The 23,931-nt window shown below is 33.5% G+C and overlaps 1 protein-coding gene across 3 annotated transcripts in view; it reads right to left on the bottom strand.

The window, feature by feature from the left end:
- Nucleotides 1-9,924: 9,924 nt before the first annotated feature.
- The window catches only part of LOC106878522 (copine-8), a 149,936-nt gene continuing 135,929 nt past the window's right edge, over nt 9,925-23,931 (bottom strand). For 2 of the 3 annotated variants that reach the window (XM_014927751.3, XM_014927750.3), the window contains one exon: nt 19,353-23,931. This exon is cut by the window's right edge and continues 2,670 nt beyond it. The gene's annotated coding sequence lies outside the window, so the exon portion shown is untranslated. Of the gene's footprint in view, nt 10,759-19,352 lie in introns of those variants that run through there. The other variant, XR_016243741.1, reaches the window with a different exon arrangement.

Raw genomic sequence — 23,931 nt, 5'->3', positions numbered from 1 at the left:
GCTGTTTTCTCCAAGTACACCATCCTTATTGTAGCCCCTATTTCTCAAAATCTTTACTCACTATTCCCAGGGCTCCGACAATTATTGGTATTACTACCACCTTTTTCATCAACCACAACTATTATTATTATTATTATTATTATTATTATTATTCTCCTCATTAAAACATTGGACAAACTGTTTTGTGGAATTTCTTTTGGCTCTTTATATTCTGAGTTCAAATCCCACCAAAGGCAACTTTAGGAAACTGGTTAAGACCCAGCATTGAGTATATTGATTCTGAATATAAGGCATTCATGCACACCTTGAATAATAACAACAACAATAATGATAATAATAATAATAATAATAATAATAATAATAATAATAATAATAATAATAATAATAATAATAACAATAATAAATTCTTTCTACTATAAGCACAAGGGGCCTGAAATTTTAAGAGAGGTGGGTCTAGTCGAATATATTGACCCTTGTTCTTATGTGGCACTTATTTCATCGACTCCAAAGGAATGAAAAGCAAAGTCAACCTTGGTGCAATTTGAACTCAGAACACAAAGCCAGAAGAATTGTTGTTAAGCTCTTTGTCCAGTGTGGTAATAATTCTACCAGTTTGTCGCCTTAGTAATAACAACAACAACAATAATAATGCACTAACTCGCCACAGTGTAGGATGTGCTCTGAGAAGGGAGAAAGTATAAGACACGACAATGTGGCCAGATATGTCCACTGGCTGTTGTGCGGGAAAGCAAACCTCGAAAGAGCCGGACAATGGTATGAACATAAGCCAGAGGGAGTAATGGAAAGCGAATATTACAAAATACTCCGGGATCTTAACATACTGTGCGACCAAGTCATAGAAGCGAGACGATCAGTTATCGTGATCATCCATAAAGATGAAAAAGAAGCAAAGATAACAGTTGCTGTAATATCAGGTGATTCGAGAGTGAAATATAAGGAAACAGAAAAGAGTGAGAAATACCAGCCACTGCGGGACGAGATAGGAAAGTTATGGGGCATGAGGAAAGTAAAGGTGATACCAGTGATAACTGGAGCATTAGGGAGCAGTTTCCAAGGGCCTTGAAAAACGTATTAAGAATATTGGAGCTGCTGTCAGGCTCGAAATGATCCAGAAGACAGCATTGTTGGGTACAGCTCGCATTCTAAGGAGAGTATTGTCTCTTTGAGTCAGAGGAGAAGAAGGCACTACTTGAAACCTTTGGTGATTTGTTATTGCCTGCTTTCGAGTAAAGAATAACCAATAATTAAGAACTATCCGAAGGTCTTTCAGAATAATAATGAGGGAAATTGGAATAAAGTGCCCAGTAGAACTGTTACAAGAGGTTTACCTCCTTGGCACGGCCAGGATAACCAGGAAAGTATTAGATAACTGAAAAAAAATCTTTATAGCATGGTATCGTAGACTGCAAGTAGCAAGCCTATTATGCATACAAGACTCCAGGAACTCCCACAAAACCAGAGAGAAATAATAATTGTAATTGTTATTATCATTTGTTGTTGTGGTATCTCTCTGTTTATATATCCAACTGTTATATAAAAGCTATGTCTACAGATATTGGCAAAAAGAAAATTTCTTTTTGCCTTTTATATTTGTCACAAAGTATTGCTCATGTTTGTGTGAAGCTGGTCATTCATTTCAAATAAATGCTGAGAACATTACACCCGGCTAATTGTCTTTGCTCTATTAAAACTGCTATTCACAGATCTTGTTTATTTATCTATTTCTTTCATTATCTATTTATCTATCATCATTGTTGTTGTTGTTATCGTTGTTATGTATTATACACCTCCTCCTCCTCATCAGCATCACAATCATCACCATTAACATTATTCAGCATTTTCATCAACATCAACATCATCATCACTAGCACCACCATCATCATCAAAGTCATAACACCCTCCTCCTTACCATCATCATCACTACCTACTACTACTACTACTACTACTACTACTACTGCTGCTGCTGCTGCTGCTGCCACCGCCGCTGCCACCACCATCACCACTATTATCATAATTTATCACCACCATCATCATTATCATTCATACTGTCATTGCTTTTCTTCTTCTTCTTCCTCCTCCTCCTCCTCCTCCTCCTCCTCCTCCTCTTTATCATCATCATCATCATCATCATCATCGTTATTATCTATCTTTAATTCATTTTCTTTAACGTCATCAAGCTTCTATTTACCTGAGGTGCAGGCAGCAGTTATGTGCTTGTTGTTGTTGTTGTTGATGTTGCCATGGACTGTGTTTCATCTTTTCAATTTTATGCAAACAACCTTAAGTAGTGTTAAGAGCAATACCAAAGTTTTTACAAATCTAAATGAAAATCTATTCTAACTGAATATATTCAGTTAGAATATATATATATATATATATATATATAGATCTCTCTCTCTCTCTCTCTCTCTCTCTCTCTCTCTCTCTCTCTCTCTCTATATATATATATATATATATATATATATATATATATGTATATATATATATATATATGTATATATATTTATAGATATATAACAAGCTCACACACAGACACTCTCGCGCTCTCTCTCTGTCACACACACACACACACACACACACACACATACATACACACACACACACATGTGTATATAGATGTAGGCATGGCTCTGTGATTAAAAAGCTAATTTTGTAACCGTATAATGTCAGGTTCAATTCCACTGCATGGTATTTTGGAAAGAAGACATAGCAGAAGACACTAAATTGACCAATGCATTGTGACTGGATTTGGTTGACAGAAACTATGTGGAAGCCTGTTGTGTGTGTACATACATGTATATACATAAACACACACACACTATTTCTTCTCCTCCCCCTATGCTGAATCGATACCCTCTGCATCCATCTCAGTTCCTTTCTCTAATCATCTCTCACACTATTTTCACTCACTGCACTTCTTATTCTGTCTTATATTCCACTTTGGACCTGGACCTGAACCTCATCTCTATCTCTATCTCTATCTCTCTCTCTCTCTCTGACCAGGAGGGCAAGCCATATATTCATCTCTTCGACAGACACTTAGTCCTCTCCCTCCATCATAGTTTCTTATTCCTCCAGTCTACACCCCACTCAGATGAGGGATGTTATATTACTGACCTCACTGGTGTGGGTGTCATGTAAGAAGCACCCATTACACTTTGTGAAGTGGTTGGCGCTAAGAAGGGCCTCCAGCTGTAGAAACCGTGCCAGAGAAGACCTAGAACCTAGTGGAGCCCTCTGGCTTGTCTATTCTTGCCAAACCATCCAACCCATGCCAGCATGGGAAAAGGGACATTAAATGATGATGACAGTGATATGTATATATGTATGTGTGTTCATATATATATACACACACACACGATACATATATATATGTATATAAATACATATATGCACATATATGTGCACACGCACAATGTATGTATTTATATATGTGTATAGTATATAAGTGCATGTTTTATTTTATGTGAAGCAGATTTACAAATGTAAAATCCAATGAGTTATAAGAGGAAACTAAATCTGTTTTGTATAATTGAAGTATAATGATTAACTCTAGTTTGGTTAACACACGAAGGACTTTAATTAATCTCACTTTTGAATTTAAAACTTGTACATATTTCAAACATACACAGACAGACAGACACACACGCACAGATATGCACACATATGCACACATACACACACATACATACACATACCAACATGCACACACACATACACACACGTACATGTATACATATAAACATACACAAACGTACACATATGAAATATAATTAATACTGTTTCAAACGGAACTTATCTACATGATATATTGTAGAAGATTTCATCCATATTTGTGTGATCGTAAATAATTTTTAAAAAGGAAAAAAAAAAAATTTCTATTTTAATATAGTAGCATTTCCACAGCAAGAAACTGGTTTGGCTTTGGTCACTTCTCTCATACTTTACCTTTTCATCTCCTTTAACCTTTAACCTTTCATCTACTGTAAAGTTGCCCCGTTGGCTTTCATAGTCTTACAAAATTCATGGTGACCTCACTGGTGCTGTTGTGTGAAAAAAATGTGTCCAGTACATGTTGTATAATGATTGGCATGAAGAAAGACATCCAGCTGTAGAAAACATGTGTAAGCAGACAGTGCAACATGATGCAGTCCACATGGTCCTGTCAAGCCTGTATGGAACATGGACATTAATCGATGATGACGATGATGACAATGTAATATTTTTCAAACTGTTGTACTATATTTCATTTCATATATTTCATTTACGACCAGTAGTTTTCCACAATAGTGAAAGAGGATGGAAAACAAAAACAGAACACTATTAAGAATACATATGGTATCACAAGTAACTATGCAAGAAATATTTTGAATGATTAGTTCAAATAATTACTTCATGGTGAGTTCATTGTAGTTATTGACAGCTTACATATACTGCTTATAAGGACTACAATAATTATTTCACAAAGTTTTTCTTTTAGTCTCAGAAAAAAAGCCTTAATAGAAGCATCTTGCCGTACAAGTATAGACAAAGGCATAACTGATTGGTCAAGAAGCTTCCTTCATAACTATGAAGTGTCAGGTTTGATTACACAGTGTGACATCACGGGCAGACGTATTCTAAAATAGCCTTGCATTCACCAATGCCTTGTAAGTGAAAGTTGGTTAATGGAAACAGTACAAAAGCCCTTTGTGTGTGTGTGTGTGTATAGTGATAAATAGATATATATAGATATACATGCATACATACATATATGTGTATAGGTGTATGTGTTTGTGTATATGTGTGTATATATGTATTCTGGTTAGAAATCATATATAAAAATTTAACCCTCCTTATTAAAATGAGATCTGAAGAACTGGGTAGCACAAAAATAAATAAATCAATAAATCAAATATAACATTTGTACAGTACATACATTGAATGCTTTTTAATTTATATTGAAAAATTACAATTATAACTATGTGTGTGTGTGTGTGTGTGTGTGTGTGTGTGTGTGTGTGTGTGTGTGTGTGTGTGTGTGTGTGTGTGTGTGTGTGTAAATATATGTGTTTGAGACAGACTGTATCATAAGTTAGTTACCATTACAGTACTGTTTTGCTAGACTGGAGTAATCAATGCTGGTAAAACTGTACAGTAATGGACAAGTAAACTGTTTATTATATCTACATCCACTCTACAAGAGAACTGAAATATCTTTCTCTGTGTGTGTTATCAGCCATTGATAAACAGTATATATATATATCTATATATACATAATATATATATATATATACATACATACACACACACACATACATATACATATATAGGGAGAGAGAGAGAGAGGGGGGGAGTGGCATGGCTGTTTACAAGAGTTTTTGTGTCGTTAAGAAGTTTGATTCTCAGTTACATGGTTCTGGGTTCAGTCCCACTGCATGGCATCTTGGACAAGTGTCTTCTACTATAGTTCTGGACTGACTAAAGCTTTGTAGGTAGATTTGTTAGATGGAAACTGAAAGAAGCCCATAATATATATGCATGTGTGTGTGTGTGTGTACATGTAGATGTATGTATGTTTCTGCTTCTCCTTGTCTTGACATCACGTGGTAGTCGTAAATGATTGTCATTGTTACACAAGCAGTATCATTCATTTACAATACTCTGCAAGAAGGTGTCTGGTCATGAGGAAATATTATCTGGCTTGGAAACAAGTGAGGGTTGGCAACAGGGAGAGCATGAGAATGTAGAAAATATTCCTGAATAAACTCTATCTGACCCATGCAAACATGGAAAAGTGGGTGTCAAAGTGATGATGAGGATCATCATATGCATGTATATATGAATATATACATGCATGTATATATGAATATATACATGCATGTATATGTCTATGTATATATATATATATATATATATATATTTGTGTGCGTGTGTGTGTGTGTATGTATGCATGCTGGGGAGTTCCTGCATATCAAGTAATGTATGCACATGAATATGTAGTAAATGATAGACTTAATTTTTCAGATAAATTTAGAGTTGAACAATGGGTGTTAACATTTCCCCCCATAAATAAAGTTTATGGATATATATATATATATATATATATATATATATATATATATATATATATATATATAAACAATATTCGGGTTATTAATTGAGAGTAAAATAATTTCAAATGAAATGGGATTAATTCCATTTAAAAAAGTCATCATCAAATGATCAAGTCTGGAAGAAAAACAAGCAGTTTTGGAATTCTAGAAGAATTACTACAAAAACGAAACAAATTTCAATTTTTTCTAACATTCTGTTAAGGTTATGTATTTTTCAATGAAAAATATATCTTACATTGGTATGTAATATTCAAATGTTATCTGTATTTAATGTTTTTTTATATAATGATATCTGCGAAAGAGGGTGGGGATGAAAAAAGAAAAAAAAGAAAGAAAATTTTTTTCAATGCAAGTCACATTTATGAAATGTTATATTTTATCATTTTACAATAATGTTCTGCCGATACAATAAAAATTTAAGAAATCACAAATTAAATAACAATTTAAAAAAAATTTTAAAATTAAATAGCATTTTGAAATATCATTGTGAAAATTACACACGTTTGAACATAAAATGATTGCGATCATGAAAAAAAAAAATTATATCTAAAATTTTCCACTCCTATATATATATATATATATATATATATATATATATATATATATATATATATATATATATATATATATAGTAGAATAATAAAAAAAATGTTCTTGGTACAATATAATATATTTAAAAAAATGAGTAGAGATGGCTTTTGGAGGGATAATTCTTATTTTAATGATAATGGTTATAGTTACTCTAAAGAGTTTCGAGCTTTTCGATAGGCATTTTCAAACTGAAATTCTGTGGTTTAGAAGGTTGTTTATATAGCAAAAGAATTTTTCTTACAGATATACAAATAAAAAAAATAAAAAATATAGATATTTTAATATTTTTTATATCTGTTATTTTCTATTTCCTATTTGTAATTTTTATTTGTATACTTATAAGAAAAATTCTTTTGCCATATAAGCAACCTTTTAAACCACGAAATGTCAGTTTGAAAATGGCTGTCGAAAAGCTCGAAACTCATTAGAGTAACTGTAACCATTATCATTATAATAACAATTATCCACCCCGCCCAAAACCCATCTCTACTCATCTTTTCATATATATATATATATACATATATATATATATATATATATATATATATACATACATACATTCACACACACATATATATATATATATATATATATATATATGTGAATGTATGTATGTATATATGTATGTATGCATATATATGTGTATGTAAGAATCAGGTACAAAGCCTGAAATTTTAGGGGAGGAGAATCAACTGGTTCTTCTTTTATTTTCCCCCCAAAATGATAAAAAGCGAAATCAACTGCAGCAGAATTTGAAACCTGAATGTAAATAATGGGAAAAGTGGCACAAAACATTTTGTTCAGTGTGTTAATGAGCCTGTACAATAATTTATTTTGGTCAGACCAGTGGTTTGTTACTCTGGAGTTTCTCTGACATGCAGTCAGTTCCTGCATTCTTCCACTGTCTGAGGAACTGACTGCAAGGCAGAGGAAAGCTAGAATAATGAGTTTTTGAAAGATGACAGGTCCTCATAAGGACCTTTGACTCATAAGACCAGTTTTCAAGATTCTCCTGCATATATATTCCTCCACTGGACGACAGGATGCCAGTACCCCCACAGGATTATTCCTCTTTGCCAGCTAAGTGTATTGGAGCAATGGGAAATAAAACGTTTTGCTCAACACATCGACTGGCCCAGGAACTGAAACCATAATCTTATGATCATGAGTACAGCATCCTAACCACTAAGCCATGTGCCTTTACGATGTGCTATTGGATTGGTTGAAATAAATTTGTTGTATGCATGTGTGTATATAAATATATATATATATATATATATATATATATACATATAACGCATATATGTGAATTTATATATATACATATGTGTGTGATTAATTGTATATATATATATGTTTATAAATATATACATGTATACATGTATATATATATGTGTGTGTGTATGCATGTGAATGTGTGTGAATATATATATGGGTGTGTGTATATATATATATATATATATATATATATATGTATATATATATATATATGTATATATATATATATATGTATATATATATATATATGTATATATATATATATATATGTATATATATATATATATAAAGAGAGAGAGAGAGAGAGAGAGAGAGAGAGAGAGAGAGAGAGAGAGAGAGAGAGAGAGATAGTGTATGTGTGTGTGAGAAAAGAGTACAGAATAAAAATGAGACACTGTATAATAAAACTTACCAATTTTTGAATAAAATTTCAATGGAACATTTATATCAAATATAACAAATATTTAAATTATTGTTTTGAATGTTTCATTAATAAGTATATATATATATATATATATATATATATATATAAAACACAAGCAAACTATAACACACCACTTCAGAAAAAAGTCACATCAAAACATGGAAATATAACATTGAAAGAAGATATTAAAAAATTTTGCTTGCTTCATGTCCTCCAGAAAAGTAATTGAATAATAAGTGAATATAATTTCTTTTAGAGGATGTTTTCCTGATCAATTCTCAAGGAAAAAGTAATATTTTACATATTTGCAGCACATGAAAGAGTAATAACATGGTTTCCTAATGTAAGCAGAAGGCTACACATTTTGAGAAGGGATTTTGTCAATTTAACTCTTTTGTGATATTTCAAATGAATATGCTGTTCACGTGTTTCAAGTAATTTTCAAAAATAATCGATTATTTGAAGGTGTTTAGTAATATAACAAACTCTTCATTAATGTGGTTTTAGAACAGGAAAAGTGTTTTACATACGATAGAATGTTAAAATTGAAATATCATTTCTCAGTGGGTCAATTATTGTATCAAAGACAGGTGGTGAGGGTGGAGTCAGGCAGGTTGGTCTCAAAAGGGCTTCAATTTCAATGTTTTATTGACTTTGGAAGGATTGAAGTCAAGTTGACCGTGATGGGGTGTTTGAGCTCAATACACAAAGGAAACTTTATAAAGAAAAGTGAATATGTGATGAGATATTTGCAAGGCCATTTTCTTTGTTGTGATTTGGATTCTATTAATCCACAATTCTTGAAATTGGAATAATGTTAATAACGATTTCTTATTTTGGCACAAGACCCTATATTAGGGAAAGAAGGGATATAGTTGATTGTACAGACCTCAGTAATTGACTGGGGCAGAATTTATCATCTTAACAGCCAAAGAATAGAAAAATGAAAACTAAACTTGACCTCTGTGGGATTTGAACTCGCAGTATAAATGCATATATATATTTAAGCATCATAAAATACTCTGCCTGTTATAGTGATGCTTCCAATCATAATCCATTATATAAATTCCTTATATTTGCGAGGAGAGTATAATCAATTACATGAAACCCCAGAAATGCAGAGAGTAGAACAAAATTGGCAAGATTTGAACTCAGAAAGTGAAGGAGTGTAACAATTATGGCAAACGTTTTGTTCAGCATGCTACCAATTCTGATATTAATGACTTCATAAAATTTCCATAAACTTGATTTTTATCTCATATGAATGTAATAATTATTCTGTGGAATAATGGCTAAAATATATTTCTTGAAGGATCAGCAGATATTGCTAAAAAATGACTTTTAGCGAATTCTAGAAGTATTTTCCATTTTTGCTGCAGATAGATATTACATAATTACACATTATGTAATTATTAACAAATTTAATTTTTCTTTCTATGGAATAACAATTAAAATATATTTCTTGAAGGATCCGTAGAGAATCTCTAAAAGACAGCTTTTAACCATTTCTAAAAATTTTTCCTTTTTTCTTTTCAAGGATAGATTTTACAGAATTACTCCCATTATGTGAAGATGTAATTTCCAAACATCTTTTTAGGAAATTTCTCCTCAAAGTTAAAAATTATTTCATGTTTGTTCACAAGTGTTTTCCTTAAATTCTAACCATAGCAGCTCTTTTATACATGCAGATGCTTATTTTGTATTCTTTGGTTTTTAAATGTTTTCGGGAGCATGATTATGGAATATGAACAAGCATTTTGTAACAATTATCAAGATGTTTCTGGCACAGCTGATACCAACAAGTTATAGATGAACAAAGGATTTTAAAAAAGGTGTTTAAAAAATGCATGATGCAAATAAATATAGAATGTAATTAACAATTCCATTTCATTAGAAATTTAAAAAATCGCTTGTTTTATATTCTTACATATTCTTATATATATAAAAAAAACTCAGCTTGCTTATTCACATTGTTTTGAATTAATCATGCATTATCTCATAGCTTTGAGATTTTGATAATGTTATTTTCTTTAGAATGATATTGTAGAAAAGATGTGAGAGGCCTGATCAGGCTAGTTAGAACATAAAATGGGTAGAATACTTTTGGCCAGATATTGCTGGTTTAAATTTAATATTTAAACAGACCATATCTGATTAAAACAAAAAATTAAGAAACCCAACAAAATGAACTCAAATCTAAAAAGTTTAACGGCCAAAAACACAGATAATGTAATTTGTAAAAATATGATCAGTTTGTGTAGCATGAAAGAAAAAAGAAAGGAGAATTCCAATATTTTGGATAACATTCCATTCTTTTCGTTGATGAAAACAAACATGGAAACTAATAATCTGCAATGAGACAAAAGAAGTGAATAAAATCTAGGAATAAGATTGCATATTCTGTGAAGAAGAGGCGAGTCATGAAGTTTCAGGAATTACCATATTTAGAATAACCAGTAGAAATATAAAAAATACTAAAATATTGTTTTATTGCATTTATTGCTTTCTGCAAACCCAAATATTAGTGTAATACATATCAGTGTATGTAATATAAATATTATGTTTTGTAAACTGGTAAATAAAATATAGTCTAAAAAATATAGTCTAAATGCCTCTGTCCAAAATAATTTATTATAATATAGATAGTATTTAAGTCTATATATTAGATAGGATTTATAATATATGTGTATGTATTCATACATACATATACACACACATGCACACGCAAATACATACATACATATACATACATACATATACACACACATGCACACGCAAATACATACATACATATACACACAAATGCACACGCAAATACATATTTATTATAATTAATATATTTTTCAGCTTATTTTAAAGCTAAATCTGATAGAATAGAAGAAGAGTAGATCAAAAATAAAATAAAAATAAAAATAAATAATAAAATACAAAATATGAGGAATATTATATAACAAACTATATAACCAAGTAAAATTATTTAATGAATATTACTTTTATACACACACACACACACACACACGCACACGCACACACACACACAAACACACACACACTCACATATATATACACACATTTATATATATATGTGTGTGTGTGCGTATGTATATATATAAATATATACATACATATATACATAAACATATATATATATATATATATATACGTACATATATATAAATATACATTCATATACATGTATACATATATACATTCATATATATAAAGAAAATACAGTAGGTGTTTACAAGATAGTTGTAATGGCTCTCAATGTAGAAAAACATGTGGTATATCATTTCAAATTTCAAATTTAATCACGTGCCAAATGCATTCAGTACAAAATAAATTATTTATATTTTAGAAAAAAAAAGTATGCAACTGAAAATGAAAGATAAAATTCTGATTATTGTTCATTAAAAAGAAATTACTTGAATTTCTTCTGTTTTAGTAACAGAAAATTTGAAAATTCGATTTGCTTGTGCCATATTTCCCACAATATCTGCTTATTTTCCTTCACTTCCTCATAATCCAGAAAATAAACAAGAAGAAAAAGATTTTCTATAGTAATATGGGAAAAGATTGTTAAGTAACAGGGAGGATAAATATTTCCAAAACATATAAACTGGAAATTTGTATTTTTTTGTTGTCTTTTTGCAAATTTTGCAAAAAATGATTTTCCACATGAACAAAATAAGGTTGTTTGGGATGGCAGACACATCTCACTCACATTGTCTTTCTAATATTCTGGAAGTAAAATAAAATAAAAAACAAAATAACTCTGATTTTTATCCTGCAGCATTTCAAAAAAAGAATTAGTAAGAATTCATAGATTGAATGGATAGGAAACAGAGAAAAAGGTAGAAACTGCCAGAGACTGAGTAAGAAAAGAAAGTGTCCTGAGAGAAGAGAAAATAAGGGGCCGAAATTAAAAACAGTTAGGTTAAAGGAAGCCCTGCCCAGCAGGGTGTATATTCGTCTACGAAGGAGGGTGTGTGTATATTCGTTCACAGTTCCTCAGCATCACAGTTGAGTGAACCAGCTTCAAGAACTTGTAAAATCACTGGATGATTTGTAGGAAGACAAGTGGAAAATTATGGTGGTTAAGGAAGAGATGGGTGGACGAATATACCTAATCCATAAATAATATACTATTGATGAAAGCTCCCATCAATAGTCTAATCAACGACTAATGAAAGATGACAGAAAGGATGTGAGAGTACTCATGACTTGGACAAATCTGAAGAAGTTCAATGATTGTTTGCAGTGAGTGATCAGAATCGGTGCTGTGGGTGCCTCGATCCTACATTGAGGGTAGACTCTCATTCCCTGTTGGCAGGATTGACCTTATTTGTTTTGTGTACTAAATTTTTAAACATATTTTAATATATTGTGTACTACATTGCGCTCTGTCTTAATTTCATTGCATTTATATATATGCACGTCCCCACATGTCTTGTAGCTAATTTTTATGGCATGTTTTGTAATTTATGAACTCAAAAAGAAACTATGGCAATAATAATAATCTTTTTTACTAAAGGCACATGACCTGAAATTTGTGGGGAGGGGACATCGACCCCAGTGTTTCGCTGGTATTTAATTTATCAACTCCAAAAGGGTGAAAGGCAAAGTTAACCTCGGCGGAATTTGAACTCAGAACGAAGCGCTGGGCGAACAATTCTGCCAACTCGCCGCCCTACTACTACTACTACTACTACTACTACTACTACTACTACTACTACTACTACTGCTAATTTCTGCTTTAGACATAGGGCCAAGCATTTTGAGGGGAGAGTGTTAGATCGTTACTTTATTTTAACGATCCTGAAAGGATGAAAAGTAAATTTGACCTCGGCGAGATTTGAAGTTAAAAGGTAAAGTGTGAGGGCAAAAACTACAAGACAATGTTTTTTCTGATAAGCAAACAAATAATAAGAGTCGTTGTTTCTAGCTTAGAAACCATAATTGGCTGGTGCTTTATTCCATCGACTCTGGAACGATGAAATTCAAAGTATCAGTCAAATGCTTGAGTCGGTTAGATTTGAAATGAGAGCGAAAAAGAGCCAGAAGGCCATCTGTCCCAGGCTGTAATGACATTGCCAATTCGCCGCCAACCAATCATTTGATTACCTTCCGATACATATTACTGTAGAATATAGAATTTTTACTATAGAATAGTGGTTCCCCATATACATAAGAATATTAAAAAGGGTCTGTGGGAAGGCTAATTGAAATAAAATGGTTGGGAACCACTGTGAAATGGTTAGGAACCACTGCTCTGGAATCTTTAAGGAACAAACTTCAGTGACAATGTGGCGCCAGTGATCTAGCATACTTTCTGAAACATTTTGTCAACCTGTGAAATATCTTTTCTTTTTGCTGCGTTTTGTATCTGAAAGCGTAATTAGAGTTTGCACTGTGATTAAATATTTACTGCAAACTCGGTTACTCTTTTACTCGTTTCAGTCATTGGTTTCTGGCCATGCTGGAATGCCACTTTGAAGAGATATGTCATTGCAGAAAGGCCTCAGTACTTGATTTTTAAATGTTGGTACTTATTCTATCGATCAATTTTTGGCGAACTGATAAATTATGGAGGCGCTAACAAACCAGCACCGGTTGTCAAGCGGTAACAGGCTCTAACACACACACACACACACACACACACACACACACACACACACACACACACACACACACCGGGTATTCTTTTAGTTTCTGTCTATTCCATTCATTCACAACGCATTGGTCGACCTAAGGCTGTAGTAGAAGATATTTAAGACCAGTGCTGCGCGTGGGACTGAACCTGAATACACGAGGTTGCAGAGCGAGTCACACGACAATGCTTCTGCTTCTGCTTTCGCGTTAACAAAGTTTCTTTGACAAACATTGACCAAAGAACATATTTAGCATGCTACATATAAAGATTCAACAATGTACATTAAAATATTTGACAAACAACGCATGAATGTTTAACAAATTAAAGCTCTTAACTTCAGCACAGATCATTTAAATATTTCACAAATAACGCGTGAATAATTAGCAACTCACATGCAGAGTATCAGCACAGGCAATCTAATTACTTAACAAATATAACGCGTAAATATTTAGGAAATCACAACTACAGTTTCAGCACAGACTATTTGAATATTTAACAGAGCCCATCTAAATATTTAACAACTAACGTGCAATTTAGCAAAGCACGTGTACAATTTCAACACAGACCATCTAAATATTTAATGAAACCTATCAAAATATTTAATACGTAACAACTACAATCTATCATAGACCTTCTATATATTTGATAAAGACCGTCTAAGTATTTAATAAATAACGGGAAAATTTAGCAAAGCACATGTACAGCTTCAACGTAGAGTATTTAAATATTTAACAAATAACATACTTGAATATTTAACTCTGAATATCTAAACGATTAGAGCAAATTATCTAGCTATTTAAAAGAAGATATCTAAATATTTAACAAGGAGCATCGAAGTATTAATCTCAAGCTGTCTAGATAGTTAACAACGAATAATTAACTAATTTGATAGAAATAATCAAAGTATTTAGCGTTACAACACCAGAATATTAATGAAAGAGCATGGAAACATTTATGCAAAAATACTGAAATACTAATCAGGAACAATTCAAATATTTAACACAAAACATTGAAATACAAGGCTGATAATATTAATTCAAAAACTATATTGTCTTGAAGGAGATTGGAGTGGACCGAGATCTTGTGACGATGGTCAAACGGCGAAAATCTGCAACATTTTGGCCATGCTATCAGGGTCTAATACGACTATGACCGCATCCTTGGGGGTTGGGTGGACGGAAAACGGGCTCTCGAATAACAAAGACAAAAAGGAGACGATAACATCAAAGATTGGATGAAGGAGGTGGGGGGAAACCTAGCGCAGTGTACATCTGCAGCTTGAGACCGCAGAGTGTGGCGGAGAACGGTGAGGGTTGTGTCTGAGGCGGCCTCGACATTCACCATCAGAATAATCATATCCATTCATTCATTCATTCAATCATTCGTATATACATACATACATACATACATACATACATACATACATACATACATACATATATATATATATATATATATATATATATATATATATATATATATATTTATATTTATATATATCCATAAATATATATATATATATGTACACACTCACACACGTATATGTATAAGTGTTTGTATACATGTATACATATGTGCTTATGTGTGTACTGTTTATGTATGGGGTATACTTAAAAAAAGCTGTCGGGAAAAAAACCCCCAAAAATCTCATCCCTTACACTGTAAACTTTGAACCATTTCGAGCTCGAGAGAAATAACCATAAAGTTAAAATAATAATAATTCATTCCTCAAGTAAATATATATTTATAATTTTGAGGGAAATGGTGTATTTCAAATATGGTTGGTGTATATTTTACTTCAAAGTCTATTACCAAATAGTTCACCAATTACGCAATCTTAGAATTAATAAGGGCTAAATTTATAACTAAGTTGGCGGAACTGGCAGTGACAATGTACTTTAGACAATTATACAGCATACGCATGTATGTATATATATACATGTATATATATATATATATATATGTATAAGCATTTATGTTTGTATATATGTATGTATACATACATAGCACGCATACACAAATTGTTTCGAAGCGGTGCCGGCGGATGGCCGTGGTGGTCCGTGGATGTCCGAAAGTGGCCAGAGTCAACAAACGGAAACAATGCAATGCACACACACACACACACACACACACACACACACACACACACACACACACACACACACACACACACACACATTATGCTTAATAAGATAGCTGAAACTGGGGAAATCGAAGTGATTGGTATTCCTCTCGAACAATGGTAAATCGATGACTGCAAAGAAAAAAGTCCAACAAAGAAGTGGTGGGCAAGAGATACAGAAAGTAAGGAATGCAGGATGTAGTTCATTTTACACACACACACACACACACACACACACACACACACACACACACACACACACACACACACACACACAGATCTTTATTTTACCAATGAAGAGTCGGGCGCGTCGAAATCACGTGATCTGGCAATTCCGGCGCGCATTGCAGACGATTCTCGTCTGCCAGTGACATAAATATGTGTGCTTTTATGCAGCTAGCGTCCATATGAGAAGTCCTCTCATTGTAAAAAACGCAATATTCAGCTAAACACATTAAACTGAATGTTAAGATAGCCTTGGAACACCAGTGTCTGAACGATAACCGAAATTCCATATATCGCTGGCAGTGAGATTTGGCTGTATATGACATAAATACGAGTGCTTTTATGCACCATGCACCCATATGTGAGGTAAACGACTCAGTATTCAGTACTTTAACAATGCATCCACGTTAAGTTGGATATAACGATTGCTTTTTGATATTAATATTGATTCTGTCGCTAATAATATATATATATATATATATATATATATATATATGTATATATATATACAGACACACGCACATAGTAATTGTATAGTTCAAAGACATACAGATATACGCATTTATGTACATAATGTTTCTTTTGTAGAATTCATGAATGTAGATTCGAAGAGCAAAGTGTGAAGAAATTATAAGTTTAATGAATATTTTCTAAACACTACATAAGCTTTATCAAAATACAGATGAAATGCCGAAGGAAAGCGTGGAGGTCATGCTTTTCTGATACTAAAGAACATTTAGAATATCTTACCATATACATTCATAGAGAGCTGAAATAATTAACTCACACATAATTGCGTATTCTGTCTGTCTGTCACACATTGTCTTTACACACATTATATATATATATATATATATATATATATATATATATATATATATATATATATATATATATATATATATGTATGTATGTATGTATGTATGTATGTATGTATGTATGTATGTATGTATGTATGTATGTATGTACGTGCATATATTTCTCATTATAGAAATATAAAAAATGTCAACGATGTACATGAATGTAATTTTCAATTGTCATGAAATAGCGAAATTTGTTTTTCTTCTATCAGGAATCTAAATTAAATGCAAAAAAAAAAAAGCGAGATAAAACTATATATATAGTCTTTTAAACGTGCATATGAATATGAATACATAATTTGCTGAGAGTATATACGTAAATTTGTTATATGCATGTCTGTATGTCTGTATATATATATATATATATATATATATATATATATATATATATATATATATGTATGTATGTATGTGTGTGTGTGTATAAACATATAACAAACATATTATGAATATATATATATATATATATATATATATATATATATATATATATAGAGAGAGAGAGAGAGAGAGAGAGAGAGAGAGAGAGAGAAAAAAAGAGAGTTAGAGAGAGAGAGAGAGAGAGAGAGAGAAAAAAAGAGAGTTAGAGAGAGAGAGAGAGAGAGAGAGAGAGAGGAGGTGATACTCATAAATATCTTCGCATACATGTGCATCAACACACACACAATGCGTATTTTTGCTGCATAGAGACAATGCAAAGAGTATACTCGGTGCTGGTCTCAACGCAATATTAATATTGTATATTTATTCAATCTATTTATTCAAGTCAGTAACTTCACACAAACATTTCGCAGACAAAGATTTTCTATTGAGCATATATGCATACACGCAAACACACACGCACAGACAATACACACATATATGCATATATACGAACATGTATACATACATACATACATACATACATACATACATATATATATATATATATATATATATATATAAATGTGTGTGTATGTGTGCATTCAAACATACATGCGTACTATAGGCATACGTACATGCATACATACAGAAATGTATGCATACAATCATTCAAACACATAATTCCATATATTAAAACAAGCATAAATTCATGCATACATACACACATATACACGCATACAGACACACACACACACATACATACATAGATACATACATACATACATACATACATACATACATACATACATACAGGTTAAACGAAATGAATATATTCATGAATCAAAAAAAAAAAAAAATGTTCTGTACAAAACAGTTCTACACTCCGCTATTTAGTTCATGATATATTAATTTGCAATTTGCTGTTTTTGATTAGGAAGACTTCATTGTAAATTGTTATTAGTTTTTGTTTTGATTTTGTCTTTTACAATAATTAATCTTTAGAAAATTAACAAATTAATATGGTGCCAAAAGATGACATTTCGAATATGTACAGAAATCTATGAATGGCAGTGTTTATGACAGCACCAAAAGGAGGAATTGAAATTTACCATTTATAACTTCTTTTCTTGTTTTTCATATTTACCGGGGTGTGTCGAATGTTTCTAAGTAAATTTTAGTGGACCATAAACGAAAGGTGATGGAATTTAACGTTACGTGATATAATCACAAATTTTAACTTTTACATTTCTTTCCCAGGAGTATTGACAACATCGACATGGAAGATACGAATCGGACATAGGAACTGAAATGACTCACTGAGCACCTGGTTTACACACACACATTAATTACAAGTCCTACATTATGAAGAAAAAGCTGTTTATGTCATGCACAGTCAAGAAAAACCGTTTGGTTATCACTGACCCAACGTCGCGTAATCTCCCAATTCTTCTTATTTTGATCGTAGGGTTCTGCAGTTGTTGCATCATTGATTGTATGATCGACCGGCACAGCATTACGCCAAGGACCCGTGTGCGACTGCCATGTAAGTGTGGTGGGCAATATAGGTGCGAACCACCTGATTTTAGCACGTAGTCTCTTTCCTAACCAAAATGGAGCCGCCACTAGAATTGATGGCGGTTTTATTGTCTGTTTCTTTGATGTCTCTAGTTAAACGTTTTTTTGTGTCCCCTTTTTCTTGGAATGAGCGTTTTGCTTGTTGTTTTGTTTTTCCTTGTTTTGTTTCCAGATACTCGGTATGTTTGTCCTTGTTGTTGAACCGCAGGTGGGCAAACAATCTACCTGGATCACCTATGATAAAAGGCAATGTAGCCATGATCCTGCTGTGTTGTTCTTTCTCAAATCTCACTTAATGTGTCCCCACCTTTTCTCATGTTGTTGTTTAGCCTCAAGCCAACCATGACCAATTAGATTAACGAGGAAAGATGCTCTACCATTCAATCTGTTATTTTGTTTTTAGAGTTACAACTAGGATTTCATTATCCAGTTTGTCTTTCCTTTACTATGAAGCGTTAGAATATGATTTGAAGAAGATTTAGCAACTTTTTCTAGCATACCGGGTGACTAAATAGAGGCTTCCTCATTCATAATTTTAGGGGATTTTGTATTGTTCCTGCTTAATCTCAAGTCGTCATCCTACATCTAACGACATCTTACATACGAGTGTCCTCCCTTTTTTTTCTCAAGTAAAGGGTATCAAGAGGGGGGGGGGGCGAAAGGCATCTCCGCTTCTTCCATGTGAATGACTGAGATGAAATTTATAGATTTGGGATTTGAGATTTGCTTATAGCTGGGGTAGAACAATAGCTTCTTTGACTAAATGCCTATTCCGTTTCTGACCATTCAATTTCTGACTATTTGTCCGTGAAATATGTGTAATGTATTTGTCAGCAAGACAGGCTGAATTTAGTCAAGGTAGATGTATGGGTAGTGGAACAAAATAATGGCTTATATGATCAGACTTATGTATTTATGGTTACAAGTGAAAAACCTGAAAATGATGACATTCACATTTCATTAGTGACATAGACGGGAGCTGGCAGAATCGTTAGCACTCCGGACAAGATGCTTAGCGGCATTTCGCCTGTCCTCTTGTTCTGAGCTCGACTTTGGCTTTCATCTTTTCGGGGTCGATAAAATAAGTACCAGCTGAGTACTGGGGTCGAGGTAATCGACTTATCGCGTTCCTCGAAATTACCGACCTTCTGCCAAAATGTGAATCAAGGCAGTGAGCCGTTAGCGCGGCGGACAAAATGCTTAGCAACATCCCTTTCAGTTCCCTACGTTCTGAGTTCAAATTCTGTCGAGGTAGACTTTGCATTTCATCCTTACGAGGTCAATAAAATATAATGCCAGTCAAGTGCTGCGATCGATGTGACCAAGTAGCCCCCACTTGCCCCAAATTACAAGCTTTGTGTCTGTAGTTGAAGGAATTATTATTATTCGCAGAGAAAGGTGAGGCTGGAGAGAGAGAGAGAGAGAGAGAGAGAGAGAGAGAGAAAGAGAGAGAGAGAGCAAGAGAAAGAGAAAGAGAGAGAGAGAGAGAGAAAGAAATAGAGAGAGAGGGAGAAAGAGAAAGAGAGAAATAGAAATAGAAAGAGAGAGAGAGAGAGAGAGGGAGGGAGAGAGAGAGAAAGAGAAATAGAAAGGGAGAGGGAGAAAGAGAAAGAGAGGTGGTGCATTCTGGTGTTTTTTGAAAAGTGGATGAGAATGGTAAAAGTGATGAGTCTGAATGATTCCACTCTTTTTGAAGGAGGGCGAATGAAACCGAAGAAGGGCCCTTCCAATAACACCATAGAAACGGATGAGTAACCGGAGTCTTATGTGAGGCAAAAGATTACCCTCGATAGACTCCCCCCCTATTGGCAATTTTACTTATTTTTCTGAATTCTATTTTTATTTCTTTTATCTCTATTGTTGACGACTCCCCTTTTATCAATATAAATCTTACCTTTTTGCATTTAGTATTTCTTTCTTTGCTATTCTTCTCAATGTCTTTCTGGACAATATAGGAAATTATTATCATTATTATTATTATTATTGTTGTGGAGAATTGGAAGAATCGTTAACTCGCTGGACGAAATGCTTAGCAGTATTTCGCCCGTTGCTACGTTCTGAGTTCAAATTCCGCCGAAGTCGTCTTTACCTTTCATCCTTTCGGGGTCGATAAATTAAGTACTAGTAAAACACAGGGGTCCATGTTATCGGCTTAATCCGCTCCTCCGATCTGCCCTTGTGGCAAAAATTTGAAGTCGTCGTCGTCGTCGTCGTCTGCTGCTGCTGCTGGCAGAATTGTTAGCACGCCGGGAAAAATGCTTCGCGGTATTTCGTTCATCTTTACGTTCTGAGTTCAAATTCCGTCGTGGTCGGCTTTTCCCTTCATCCTTTCAGGGTCAATAAAATATATATCAGTTGAGCACTGGGATCGGTGAAATCGACTCACCCCTTCCCTCAAAATTTCAGGCCTTGTGCCTTTAGTAGAAAGGATTATTATGAAGTCGGTTAGCTGGCAGAATCATTAGCACCCCGGATAAAATGTTTAGCGGTTTTTCTTCCCGTTTTTGCTTCCAAACTTCGCCAAGGTCGTTCTTATTTTTTCATCCTTTCGGGGTTGATAATTATAAAGTTCTACTCAAATCTCTGGTCTCGTGCTGAAATAAGCTTGAGGTTTGTATTATGTATTTCTATGTCTTTGTTTAAAACATTTCCACTGTGCTTATTATGATAGAGTCTGTTTCTATTTAAGGCCCCCATACTTCCTGTTTATTTTTTGTGTTTTACCAGGGACCATTTTCACACACAATGAAACGACGTTACAAAAGGCATTACAAAAACGAAAACGCAGAGCTGAATAAAATAGTTATAAAAAACGAGAAAAGGCCAGAATCAAAGATGTTTCACTGGATATCCAAACGTTATAAATTGTTTTTAATTGTACCAAAAATTAACTAAATTATATAAGCACACAATGTAATTAAATGTGACAGAATTCAAAACATTAGAAACAAATAAGGGCTTCCTATCAACACACAGGGGACATGCCAAATCCTCAGAGTAGCCCCAGAACTATGCCTTAGTACTCCTCTCATATTGGATTAACCATTTTCTGCATTGGAAAAAGTAAATAACATCCAACAACCTTAGAGATTTACGATTTCGTGATCTAATTGACCATTACTCTTATCCTCACCAATATTCATTCACCCAGAGTTTTGTTTTATCAAATCCTGTCTTAATTAGCGTCCTTGTAATCAATCATTCCAATACGTAGCTTTGTTCTCATGGAAATCGGTTTTTAAAAAAGTCTTTTAGTCAAGACTTGTGGGAAAGAGGGAAAATATATATTCAAACAGGAAACCTGGCTTCAATGGTTGGCAACAATGTGAACTCTGCTAAAGCTACACAAAGCTCCATATTATACTATCTGTCTCTCTATCTGTCTCTCTATCTGTCTCTCTATCTGTCTCTCTATCTGTCTGTACTCTAATGTATCGTTCTATTTCGAAGGCGATAGGGTATGATTTGAGGAGGCACTGTATGTTATTTCTAGCAGGCGAATCTACAGCGTTGTTCGAACTGTTGTTTAACACTGATTTTTGCCTCACCAATAATAAGTAACCTATAATAAAAAGCATTCTGACTGTGGCCATCCTGTCCTTTTAGATAACAGAGACAACATTCTCCAATCTATAGGTGTTGTGTGAGGTTTGATTGATATGTCGAAGATTCGTACTATGGAGATTCGTAGTTGCTTTAGTTTTGTTAAGGCGCAATCATATTTGTAACGAAGCGTTTGCTATAAACGGAAATCGCAAGAATGTTTATATATAGTTACGTCTAATAATTGTTATGGTAACAATTTGCCCGGTTGAGTGTGTGTGCATTCCGTTGTACGAAAGTCACAAATATTACTCCAGGGAGATCATGGAAATCATATTTCTTGTTCTATGCATTATTCTGAGATGATTTTGGATATGTATGCAAATTCTGGGCAGTTGATTTCAGTCACTGGGCTCCGAGTCTGGCGTTCATGGAGGAAGTGGCATTCATTTGTTAACAGCCTTTGTCACTTCATTTAGACTGACAACATCTCATCTGGTGTAAGAGGAGGGGCAGTGCTAACAAGAAAGTGTAGGTCGTTTGATTTGGTGGGTTCCAAGCAGCCAGTGACCATGTATTAGGTGTTGTTCAACGATGGGTCAAGATTCTTGGCATGGGTTGATTACATCAAACAAGGCATAGGTAGTCTGTAAAGAAATAACACAAGGCCAGCGCGGTGGATTGTGACACATTTTCTTTTCTTTCTCCTCAGGACTTAGTAATTTTACATGTTATTCCATGGAACTGACTTTTCATTTAATTATTTCTTTGAGATGATCCTTAAAGGAGAGAAAGTAGTACAGAATTACACCAAAGTAGAGTGTTTTTTATAGTACTCAAGTGATGTTCCAGCGCAGAGGTCGGTTAGCTTTGTGATTGCTGAGGTGGTATAGGAAAACTTAAGCATTCGCAGGCCTGGGGTGTTGGTGTTTGCACCTGTAGTATAGGAGGAGAGAGCTGAGGTAAGGTTTTATTTGTACTCATCTAAAATTCTCCCTTGAGATGCTAAAGAGAAATCATTGAAGTATTTGAAGTACTAAGAATTAAAGTCCATTAATTGGTCATTCGTGTAGTTGTTATAGTTGTAGGAGGACCAACACACTATCATGGGACCAGCCATCCCATTGTCGTCGGTCACCACTTTGTTGTTCAAGTCAGTAAAAAAAGCGCTCTCTCTCTCT

The sequence above is a fragment of the Octopus bimaculoides genome, chromosome 11 (assembly GCF_046866305.1).
Source record: "Octopus bimaculoides isolate indiv1 chromosome 11, ASM4686630v1, whole genome shotgun sequence".
In the NCBI taxonomy this organism is placed as follows: domain Eukaryota; kingdom Metazoa; phylum Mollusca; class Cephalopoda; order Octopoda; family Octopodidae; genus Octopus; species Octopus bimaculoides.
This window is presented reverse-complemented; position numbering and strand designations above follow the sequence as displayed.